The sequence below is a fragment of the Tiliqua scincoides genome, chromosome 5, assembly GCF_035046505.1.
Source record: "Tiliqua scincoides isolate rTilSci1 chromosome 5, rTilSci1.hap2, whole genome shotgun sequence".
Classification (NCBI taxonomy): domain Eukaryota; kingdom Metazoa; phylum Chordata; class Lepidosauria; order Squamata; family Scincidae; genus Tiliqua; species Tiliqua scincoides.
This window is the reverse complement of record NC_089825.1, coordinates 70,394,459-70,406,761: the sequence shown is the minus strand read 5'-3', so window position 1 is coordinate 70,406,761 and position 12,303 is coordinate 70,394,459.

The window sequence follows — 12,303 nt, the reverse complement described above, 5'->3', positions numbered from 1 at the left end:
AAAGTGATCAGTGCTCATTTACAGCCCAATTTTGTTCCCCACCACCAGTATTGATGCAGCCACACCAAAAAGGTGCATGCTGCATTGGGGGGATGACCTGAAAGCAAACAGGAGGCAAGTAAAAAATATTTTTACTTAATTTTGCATAAGCACTGCGGCTGCCTATGAGTCTCCTCAGATATACACCAGCTATTTTGTTGGTGTATATCCGAGAAAAAAGGGGGATCTGAAAGGGGAGATAAGATCCGGTGTATGCCACTGCTGCCAGATCTGCCTCTTCTCTGCTTCTGGTCCCTCCCCCACAAAGCCTGGTTCCACCCCCTACCTGCCTGTACCTGCTCTGGAGAAGGTTCCGGTTATGAAGCAGGTCACCACAGTGGCTCCAAAATGGCCACTGGTGACCCATTGTGCACACTGTTATATGACCTCTTACAACAATGCAACTCTGTTCCAGTGTTGTATGTTGGGAGATACGATTGGGCCACCAAGCAAGCAAACTATCCTGTAAAACAAAGGCTGCTGGAGGAAGTGTGGTTTACTGACAACCACAATATTTATGTATTTTACATAAAATATATATTTTACCTTTCCATGAACATTCAAAGCACCTAACAACCTCATCACCCAAATAATACAAATAATTCAGTGAAAACAGTAATCAAACAAAAATACAGCACCAAACTGAAATCATAAAAATAATCATCACCAAATATTCCTCAAAAACCTGGAACCAGCCCAGGCTCTTAGGACTCCATTAAACATCTAATTTGTCCTAAGTCTGGAAAACTGGTTCTCTGCTAAATATCTAACAACACAATCCTATGATGTCTACCCAAGTCCCATTATGCTCAGTGGGGCTTACTCCCATGAAAATGCATATGACTGCAGCCTAAAAAATGGCAAGGGAGAGCATGATTTGGAAGGGAGAAACCACAGATACAACAAGGTTGCCCAACACTTTTCCCTTTTGCTTCTAGCTACTGTTTACCAAGCTGTAGCAAATCCCAGTTGCATAAAACCAACTGGGGGAGGAACTCATAGAGGAGAAGTGAATGGGCTTAAGCACCACTCCCCAGCTACTTTTAACCATTCAGATTGTTCTGTTTCCCCCCAACATTTTCTTAGACATTCTGCAAAAACATACATTGCCAAACATAAATCTGCCTCCTTGTTCATTCTACTACCTCTGTTTGTCAGATAAGGCAAGAGATGGTATCCACAATCCTTCTAAGATATTTTATGCATAGCAATCAGTATTTTTGATGTTACACATATGACCCAATTTCCTTTATATTAAAGATATTTGCATAGCTGCCCCGGTCATTGTCCCTATTTTGCCTTTGGGAATGCTTTTAAAAAAGAAATTTGTGACCTGCTAGAGTTGCCATTCATCAGGTATCGGACCACTCCACTGAGTGTCAGAAAGTTAAATCTCTGAAGGGAGTAGTCTGTACCTTTCACATACTATAGTTAGGGAATTCAGGGCCCAACCCTACCCAATTTTCTAGTGCTGGTGCTGCTGTGCCAATGGGGCATGCACTGCATCTTGTCATGGAGCAGCAGTCACAGAGGTCCCCTTAAGCCTTAAGGGAACATTTGTTCCCTTATCTTGGGGCTGCATTGCAGCTACACCAGTGCTGGAAAATTGGATAGGATTGGACTCTCAGTTCATTCTCAAGAATGTTCTTATTTCAACATGTTGAAGCAGTGGTGTCGCTAGGGGGGTGCGGGCCGCACCAGGTGATGTGCAAGGGGGGGTGACACGCACTGGGAGGGTGATGCGCTAAAATCCTGGTGGTTAGGAGTAACACCATCATGTTATATACCGTTGGATGCGGAATTTCCAGCAGAATGCAATGCAAAAAACGGGAGTGAAATATCTCCTTTATATCAAAAGTTATTGGCAAACAACCAGAAAACAAAAAGGCATGGAGCCCAATGGAAAGAGAAACCAAGGGGTATTTCGTGTTTACTTGTGAGTAGGTGAACATGCCTTAGTCCATCTGAAAGGGCAGGCTGAGAGGAATCCAACAACACCAGAATGGTCCTGATCCAATGAATGTAGCCCCCAAAAAACACCCAAGAAGGAGGTCCCTCCCTCCAAGCTGGTGAATGTATTGAGCCCTATGGAAAGCAAAACTAAACCACATGGTCACGTTTACTCACGAGTAAGCAAATGTGCCTTGGCTCCTGGGCAGGTCAGGCAAAGGGAAATGTGAGGCCACCAGAATGGTCCTGATTTGATGCAACTGGTGCTCAACAAATGCTCCAGAAGGCAGCCCCCCCATAAAAAAAAAATGAAACAGGCTTGACAGGTTAAGGTGAAATTTTTTTCTGTTTTAGGCTGCAGTCCTATCCACGCTTTCCTGGGAGTAAGCTCCACTGACTATAATGGGACTTACTTTTGAGTAGACAGGCATAGGATTGGGCTCTCAGACTTGCAAAGCCAGGTGGGTCCTGATAATGATATGCTTGAAATATAAGAACTTAAATTGAACTGGGTACTGGGTAGGGGTGAAAATCTTACTGATTTTTTTGGGGGGGTGTTATTGCAGGCAGTCTAGAGAGAAAATTCACTTGGTGGAACAGGGCTGGCTTTCCCTTATTTATTGATTTTACTTTAATTTATTTATAATTATTTATTTTAATTTGCTTTATGATGGGTCCTGGACAGATTGTCATTCTAAGAAGTCGGTCCCAGTGCTAAAAGTTTGAGAACTGCTCCAATAAGGTGTTAGTAAGTTGACACCCTGGGGGGAGGTGACACCACTAGTGACCAAAATCACTAAAATCAGAGTTTGGAGGAATAATACCATCATGTTATATATCAATCAATGTGTAATTTCATGCGGAATGCAATGAAACAAACCACATTGAAATATCTTTATTCTATCAAAAGGTACAGCCAAAAAAACAGTGGGGGTGGGGCGATGGTAGATCACCACGCCCACCACATAGAGTGTTGCCCCGCACACTGCAGGGGGGTGACGCGCTGGCCTCCCGCATTGGGTGACACGAACCCTAGTGACGCCACTGTGTTGAAGGATATGGTTACTTTACATGCAGGGAAATAGATCTTATTGCCTACACACTATCAATATGTTCTGAAAACAGTCATGCTACAATCTATCATCATGCTGTTAGTGAAGTGCAAGACAGGGAAAGAACAGAGGAGTATTCATCTGAAGGTGACAATGTAAAGAACGAAACCTGTGCGCCACTGAATTAAGTAGCTACAGGCATGCCCCCATAACCGTGGAGGGTTCCATTCCGGAACACCCTGCAGATACCTGAATCAGCAGGTATAAGGGGACACCCAACCCCACCCTTTGGAGGCGAGGGGTCTTCTGAGCCCAGCAGAGGTCATGGATGACCTCTAAGCCCAGCAGAGGTCAGGAAAAACTGGAAGTGACTTTTTCGCTTCTAAGGCTCAGTCTGAACCCAGCAAGAGGCCACGCATGGATGTCCATGGCCTCTGCTGGGCTCAGAGAACGCTCTGGAGGGGGCGCGGGCCTGATTTGCAGATAAGTGAATCCATGAATACAAGATCTGCGGATACGGGCCCCCCTGTATTCCTGGAATATATAAGCATGGTGCTTTCTCATTTACAGCAGTTCTGCCCTACTGCTTTCTTCAGTTATAAAATACCTACAGGGGGAAATGAATAAATCATTAGGCCAGGAGTCAGGGGATCAGAAAAGCAACAACTGATTTAGCCTTAATTGATTTTCACATTGGTGTGTTTTTAAAAGGTGTATCAAAGGCACAATGATGTACTGTATGTCTGTATTTGAGGTTGAAAATAATGTTTGCAATTTTTATTGTTATTCTCTCATTAATTCTTGAGTCCCTTAAATCCAAGCAATGCCCTACTTAAATTGTTATGTACCATCCCTGCTTTATTTGTAAAATTAGAAGTGTCTACTGAAAGCCACACCCCTCTGACCCAGAAGCCCTACTCTTTAATTTGGTATGTGTGAGTGCTCTCTGTGGTTACTCAAGGATGCAGGAAAGGTACTTTGTTCATGTGCAAATCATTTTCGGCTTAGCTTGCAGTTCAAAAATAAGTTCAAAAATAATAACACTTAATACAGGACTTGTCCCAGAAAGTGACACTTGGCAAGAGTTGTGGAGAAATAGCAAATATGTGGTAGGAGTGCCCTCACATGGCTGAGAGGAGTATAGCAGTGGAACAAAAGAGAGCAAACTAGATAGGATGGGGTGTCACAACAGAACTTATCCTCCCATTGCCTGGAAGGGCATCAGTCCAAGGAGAGTGAGCCAAAAAGTTTGTATTTATATCTGGCTTGTATACAGAAGAGGATTGTAGCCCCTAGGCCAGTAATGCAGGGAGTTTGGCTCGGTTTTGAAGGGGACTGATGATGGTGTTAGATGCAGCATCCCTCCTAAAGTCAAATGTGTTCAGTGGTACTGCAAGAAGGTGCTGTCTTAGGCACAGTGGGGTCTTGCGCTGCTGGAACTAGTGTTCTGGCAGCACAAGATCCTTTATGGTGACACGAAAGTCAGGCCACTATTGTGCACTTTTAGGCCACTGCCACAAATGAGCAGTGGCATGGTACATACAGCAGTAGCCCCAGAGATCTTTGTAAGCACTGGTAAGTTGGCAGTGCCGGCATGTCATGGGGAGGGCAGGGTGAGTTTTGGGGAGGATCAGTGGTGGGGAGGAGTGGATCTCAGCAGCACTGTGTCAGATCTTATGCTTTTTCTCAAGCTGCCTCACTCCTATATATCAGCAAAATTGCTAGCTTTTGTCCAAGGAGACACATAGGCAATCAGGTTGGCTACTTAATTAATTAAATTAATTAATTAAAAAATGGGAAAATGTAATTGAAAAATTATCTACTGGGGGTAACTAAAAGTTTTTTTCCAGTATTTTTACTTATACTTATCAAGTTTTTTTACTTATCACCTGCTGTCTGTCCAATTCCCCACCACTTGACGCAGTGCACGCTTCACTAGCATGGCTTCACCAGTGCCAATGGTGGTGAATAGGAATGGGCAGTTAGAGATGCAGTGATTTAGCAGAAGTGATTACAAGTTTAAACTCTCATTTACATAAAAGACTTTGGGCCTATCCAATTTTCCAGCACCAATGCAGCCACAATGCAGCCCTGAGGTAAGGGAACAAATGTTCCCTTACTTTGAGGAGGCATCCATGATTTCCACCACCAAATGCAGTGTGCACTTTTTTGGCATGGCTGCATCAGCGCTGGAAGGTTGGATAGGATTGGTCTCTTAAATTAATTCAATGACGAACAGCCCTCTTCAAATGTTATGTAAATGTGGACACTATTCACAGTTATACAATAACCAGAAATGCACCAGCAAGCCCTCCCCCAGTACAGATGCACTTTGTAACTCTGTCCTCCCCCTTCCTGGGGACAGGGTTTATCTGCAGAGACAAACACTGCACCTAGGGAGAGATCCTCCACACAGTGTGGAATGCTGGGCGCCCAACATGAGGAAGACCTTTTTCTGATCTTTCTCTTCAGCAGGTGTCTCCGTAGATGAAGATGTCCCTAGGAAGGTGGCACCACAGAGTGTATCTAGGCCCTCTCAGAGGTCCAGAGACACCCAGGCAACTTCCAGCTTTTGAGACACCTAGCCACAAACAAAAATTTTAAAATGACACATGAAAACAAAATAGGGCTTCAGAAAAGGAAGGCATAATTTGAATATTTATGTCTTTCACCAAATTGCATATTATTTGCCAACATTTTATTTACCTACATTTACAGTTCTAAGCTGAGTGTGGTCCAATAGGGATGGACATAAAAGCAAATTATGAAACTTATCAAATGTGTGTGTGTTTATGTGTGAGAGAGAGAGAGAGACAGGGGGGGTGTTTAAATTTGAGGCCCTCTCTTGAGCTTGAGGCCAAGGCCAAAGGACCCCCTGGCCCTCCCTCTAATAATAATAATAATAATAATAATAATAATAATAACAACAGGTATTTATATACCGCCTTTCTTGGTCTTTATTCAAGACTTTATTCAAGGCGGTTTACATAGGCAGGCTTTATTAAATCCCTATTAAATAGGGATTTTTACAATTTCAAAGAAGGTTCTTTCTTTCAAGAACGACTACATTCAAGGTGTTTCATTCCGATCTGGCTTCACATTCTGGCCTCCATCCTCCCATGCCCAGAGCAGATGGAATTGCTCGGCTTCAGCTTGTCAGCTGCTCCAAGGTCGCACGGTGCCGGTCGCCTCGAACTGGCGACCTTGTGGATGTTATCTTCAGGCAGACGGAGGCTCTACCCTCTAGACCAGACCTCCTGCCTAATTGGCCCTGAACCTATCAGCACTGGAGCACTGGAGGCTTCTCTTGCCTACATGCTTCTAGTTGGCCTGTAACAGTCCATGGTTACAGAATGTCTGAAGAGTACATACGAGTACGTTCCTAAAGTACAGGCAGGAGGTCTGGCTGAGTGGTAGAGCTGCTACTTATGAAGCCTGAAGAACAGCTGGGAACACAGTTCAAAACAGCTGGAAGTATCTGAGAGCTGCAGAAAGTGCTGAAGAGATGAGTCATCCTAGCTCTGGGGTCGGCAACCTGCCATTCTGGAGCCGCAAGCGGCTCTTTCAGCCTTCTGCTGTGGCTCCCTGCGGGGCCAACCCTTCCCAGGGGGAGGGGCTCGCCCCTCCCGTGACGCATGTAAGTCCCATTGTGCTTACTCTCAAGAAAGTGTGCACAGGATTACAGCCTTCAAGCTCCCCACTCAGCATTCCCCCCATAGCTCACTCACCCTCTCACTGCCCCATTTCCTTCACTTGGAAACTTGAAAGGGGTTTGGAGACCCCTGCACCAGATGGTATTCTGTATATGTTTGTATACGTTATGTGTAACATACTGTATATATGGCACCAAAGCATATTTCATGGTTGGGAAGTAATCACTGTTAGTATGCCTTTTACTTTATGCAGTTTTGAACTCTTAGCTTGTTTGTTCAGGAGCACCTTTGTGAACAGTGTTAAGTAGTACTAAGGGGTCTTGTTCAGAGGTAGTATTGTGTGGAAAGGCATTTACAGAAGTAAATGACAGTAAAGAATGACAGTATCCTTCACAAGCAGTTCACCCATGCACAATCTAAAACAGTTGTTCTCCAACTGTGGGTCTGGACCTGATTTTTAGTGGGACCTATAAGGGGAGTGTATTATATAACTGTGTCCTACAAGAGAGGAGTGTATTATATAACTGGGACCTATATATGCAGTGTTACTTTCATTTTAGATGTCAAAAGGGTTTTGTGGCTCCTGAGGTTTTCTTTTTTTGGAAAAATGGGTCCAAATGGCTCTTTGAGTGTTTAAGGTTGCCGACCCCTGTGACCTAGCTGGTGAAAGAAGCAAAGGATGACCAGTGAATGGAGTGCAGCACCATCAACTATGTGGTGGAGGCAAATGCAGCCAGAAAGTAACCAGACTGTGAAGGACTCCACCTAGGATAAAGGTGTTCTTGAAAGATCAAACTTGTAATTGTAAAAATCCCTATGGGAATTTAGTGAGCCTGCTCATGTAAACCTCTTTGAATAAAGTTGAAGGGGAAACCCAGTGACAAGAAAGGCGATATACAAATAGTGGTATTATTTTTATGAGATTTTCGCAGTCAGGTATTGACTGGTTTGTTTTAATCAGATATTGAGTACTTCCTAAGGACCTGGGATGTCTGGTTTTTGTCCTATTTGATGTTATAAATACCATCACAAAATATCAGCTGTTCCCAGTAACACTGATTTTATTATTATTACAATTTTATAATAATAATAATAATAATAATAATAATAATAATAATATTCAATTTTCACACAGTTATGTTGTTTTTGACTGGATTTTGTATATATCCACCTATAAAGTCCTTGCTAGGATAGGCAGCTATTTTTTATTTTCATATTGTTACATTACAAATATCGCTGTAGGATTTGTGCTGTTCCTAGTAAGGTGGCCTTTTGTAATTGATTACTAGTGCTTGTGCTCATCCCAATGATGTCCAAATGCTTTTCCAGGTGTTTCAGGATAGCACCCAAGGCCCCTATGACTCTTGCTTTCTTGTGCAACGGTCTTTCAATTTCTAATTGTAGATCTTTAAACTTGGTGATTTTCTTCAGTTCTTTATCTTCTATTCTACTGTCACCAGGTACTACAATGTCTACTAGCCAGACTTTCTTATGATGGTTATGTCTGGTGTGTTGTGTGGCAGATGTTTGTCGGTTTGTATTCTAAAATCCCAGAACACTTTGATTTCTTCGTTCTCTACTACTTTTTCAATTTTGTGGCTCCACCAGTTGTTACTTAAAGGCAGTTTATACTTTTTACATGTTCTAGTGAATTATTGTTGCAACTCTGTATGCCTTTCTTTGTAGTCTGTCTGCACGATCTTTTTGCAGCAGCTGACCAGGTGATCCACAGTTTCTTCAGCATCTTTACAGAAGTGACATTTCCTGTTCGTAGATGTTCTCTCAATTTTGGCTCTATATGCATTTGTTCTTAGTGCCTGGTCTTGGGCAGCCAAAATTAATCCCTCGGTCTCCTTCTTCAGTCTACCTGTTCTTAGCCAATGCTAAGTTTTATTGACAGCATTTCCTGCAATGTCTTTATGTACTGGCCATGGAGTGCTTTGCTTTGCTATTTTTCTTTCCTGATCTTCATTTGATCTTTTTTATAAGCCAGCTTTGTTGTTATTGTATTACCATCCCCGGTATTCATCATGTTTTCTTGATAAACCAGCTAAAATGCATCTTCTTCACTATCCTTTATATATTCTTGCAATGCCCTTTTCTCTTCTTGTACAATTTGGTGCACTTGTAGCATTCCATGGCCACCTATGCTCCTGGTTAAATATAGTCTATCAGCGTCACCATGTGGATGTAGGGCATGATTCATGATTACCTTCCTGGTCCTTCTGTCTAGCACTTCTAATTAAACCTGGGTCCAGTCTACTATACCAGCTGTGTATCTTAGGACTGGAATTGCCCTGTGTTTATTGCTCTGATGGTGTTTCCTGCATTGAGTTTGGATTTCAAGATCTTCTTCACCATTCTAATATATTCATTACTAATCTTTCTTTTAACTTCTGCATGGTTAATGGTTTCCACCTGAAGTGTGGTGTTTTACAGCTTATGCAGAAGCACACGGAAACTTTGGTAACATGGCTCCAGGCAAGGCAAACCTTCCCCCCAATGGCACACCAAAGAGGGTGCTAAGTTCCCGAAGCCACAGTGTGAAAATAGCTGATACGGCACTCTCTCTCTAAGGCACCCATTGTTCTACCCCTGTGTGCAATTCTAATGTGGCACTATCTGGGAACTGGATGTAACTTATTAATGTTGCAATTACAATAAAGACAGCAGAGAGAAGGCTTGGACAGGCAGCAGTCTCTCTCGCTCTGCATTCTCAGCCCTCAATATGCTTGCTGTCTCATGATTTCTGTCTGACTTTTCATTGCTTCTGCTCTCGCACCCACATCCAGCAACCTGTTTGGTTGCTCCCCAAAAGTCACTGCTACATCTGGCACCCTGGAACAGGGACCCTCGCTCTTTCCTTTATCAAGCAGCCTGACTCTCCTGGTTGCTTCCCATTCATTGCTTCATCTGCCCCTGGAACAGGCACCATGCAGATCACAGCTAGCTTACCACGCCCGGCAAGGGTTACAGAGCAGCTCATTCATCCTTCGGGATCCGGTAAGTATAGTATTGATAGGTAAGTATAGGTACAAGCTTATCAAAACCACAGCAATGATTTACTGTTTCTTCTTAGCAAAACTCAGCACCATGTTTCCTCCCAAGAGGTCACAGACTTAATTTACCATCCAAACTTTCGCTCTGCAGGCAGAGCTGCAAAAGCAGTCAGAGGAAACAAACAGTGCTACAAGCCCACCTTCACAAGACTACACATCAGCTTATATTCCTCCTCTGCACCAGCCCAGCTGGAGCAAAAAGAGCAATCAAACATGGTCACTAACAAGCAGCCATCCCTTATGGAAACAATGGCTCAAAACACAATAAAATCAGAAAACTTAATAGCAGAGGAATCTTTTAAAGTTGTCCATAGTTCTCCCTGTAAAACAAGGCCACAATGCATGAACGCAAGCAGTCAAAAAACAGAAAACTCTCCCGCATTCTGTGCCAAAGGAGGTACAGATTGTACTTAAAGACTTTAGCATCACTAGCACAGATGCCAAAGAATTACAGGAAGGTATAATAAACACATATCATCTAGCTATCCTTCCCTATAGCTAGAAGCCCCTAAGAATCTCTGCACAGAATGCAGTATAGCTCAGTACAGTTCCAACCACTTAAAAAGAAAGCCAGAAGTACCATCAGCTAAGTTTTTCCCCAATGCATGCTAAACAGCCTAAAGCATGTTAAATAGCCCAACTTTGTGTCTGCTGTAACCAAGTTGTTTTTTATAGTTCTTATAGTTCTTATGTCCCCTCTCTCAAGCACGTAAAAGGTGCCTTCATAAAAAAGGATTAAAAGTTAAAGCTTTGTGCTTCACAGTAACCTTTGCCTCTTTAAACAAGCACAAGCAAAAAATATTGCGCAACATCAGTCAAACCACAAGAGCAACAATTGCTCTTGCTTTATAACAAGAGCAAACTGTACAATAGAGCTTTAAACACCTTAGCTCCAGTTCTGATCCTCAAACTGCTACCAACACCCATGTAAGTTATTTTCCTTTAAGAAAAGCTTCCACCAAAAGCAACCCTTGTATTCTTCCATCAATTCTTCATCTATGACTCCAAAAATTAGCTTTAAGCTAAACTCACCCCTCTCTTTCAGCTTGGTTTGCAGTAGTTCCCAAACTTCTCAGTGTCTCTCATTCTACACACTTTTCAGAACTGCAGCCATTAGCCATTTTACCCATCGGCAGCAGTTATCATAGCTTTAAAGTCAAACTAAACCTTATTTTGTTATTTATAGTCAGAGTTACACCTCTTTTTTCTAAGATGTTTATGTAAAGGTAATAACAAAGCTATTCAGGCTTTTAAAAAGTCTCCCTGTTCGCATAGCTTTGACTGATTCTATCCTGTTCCATCAGAAACCTTTTCTGATCCCAAAGTTTTCATCAGGCCCTTAAAGGACCTCCGGAATTCACCAAGAAAATGATTTTCTGATCCCATTCTGTTCCATCAGAAAATTTTTCTCTGGTCCCATTCTGCTTCATCAAAAATTTTTTCCTGATCCCATGGTTTAAATTCATCAGGAAAAAGATTTTTTGATCGCATTCTGTTTCATCAGAAAATGACTTTCTGGTCTCATTCTGTTCCACTGGAAAATTTTTCTGATTCCATAGTTTTAATCAAGCCCTTAAGGCTTTTCTGTTTTATTCTTATAAGATGTTTTTTATTTATCAGTTTATAAAATGTCAGTTAAGCAATTGTTCTATGAAATTAGCCAGGGACTATAGACTTCCCAGTCTGTTCACTCTAATGAAGGACCACTCACCCTTTACTTCAAGTCTAGTGGCCCTGAAACCTCCGTATTTTTATAACACTAAAGGAATACTCATTTTCTTACAAAAAAGGAAGAATAGCATCTTCCACCATGCAAAGATATCATGCACTCTGTATATCAGATGTGCCAGCAAGTAGCCAGGAATTCATGCTGATCTCTCTTTTGTTACCTGTATATATATGCCTGTTTTCATTGTTTTTAAGCCTTCTTTTTGTTTCCACATGTTAGAAGGTACAGTGGTGCCTCGCAAGACAAATGCCTCGCACACCGAAAAACGAAGACGAAAGCGTTTTTGCGATTTTTTTCTGGTGACTCGCAAGACGAATTTTCTATGGCCGTGCTTCGCAAGACAAATTTTTAAAATTAAAAAGTTGAAGTTTTGTGCTTGAAATTTTTGAAATCCTCTGTACAGTATGTATGCCTTTAAAGAGCACTTAATAAACACTTTGTAAACCAAATTTGACTTTGTTCTGACTTTTTTGCCCATAGGAACGCATTAATTAAATTTCAATGCATTCCTATGGGAAACCGCGCTTCGCAAGACAAAATTTTCGCAATACGAAACGACTTGCGGAACGAATTAATTTCGTCTTGCGAGGCACCACTGTATGTTATAAGTTAAATGTCCAAGCAAGTTCAAGGAAAAAACAAAAAAACACAAAACTGGAAGTCAAACGGATTGCTGGACTTGGCTGTGTGCCCAGTGTTCTCAATACAACAGATAAGATGCAAACACAGTGAATATTCCTTTGTTTTCAAACCACAGGAAACATTTCGGTTTGAAAGCGTCTTCAGAGCACCACTTAACAATATACACACTAGATCTCATC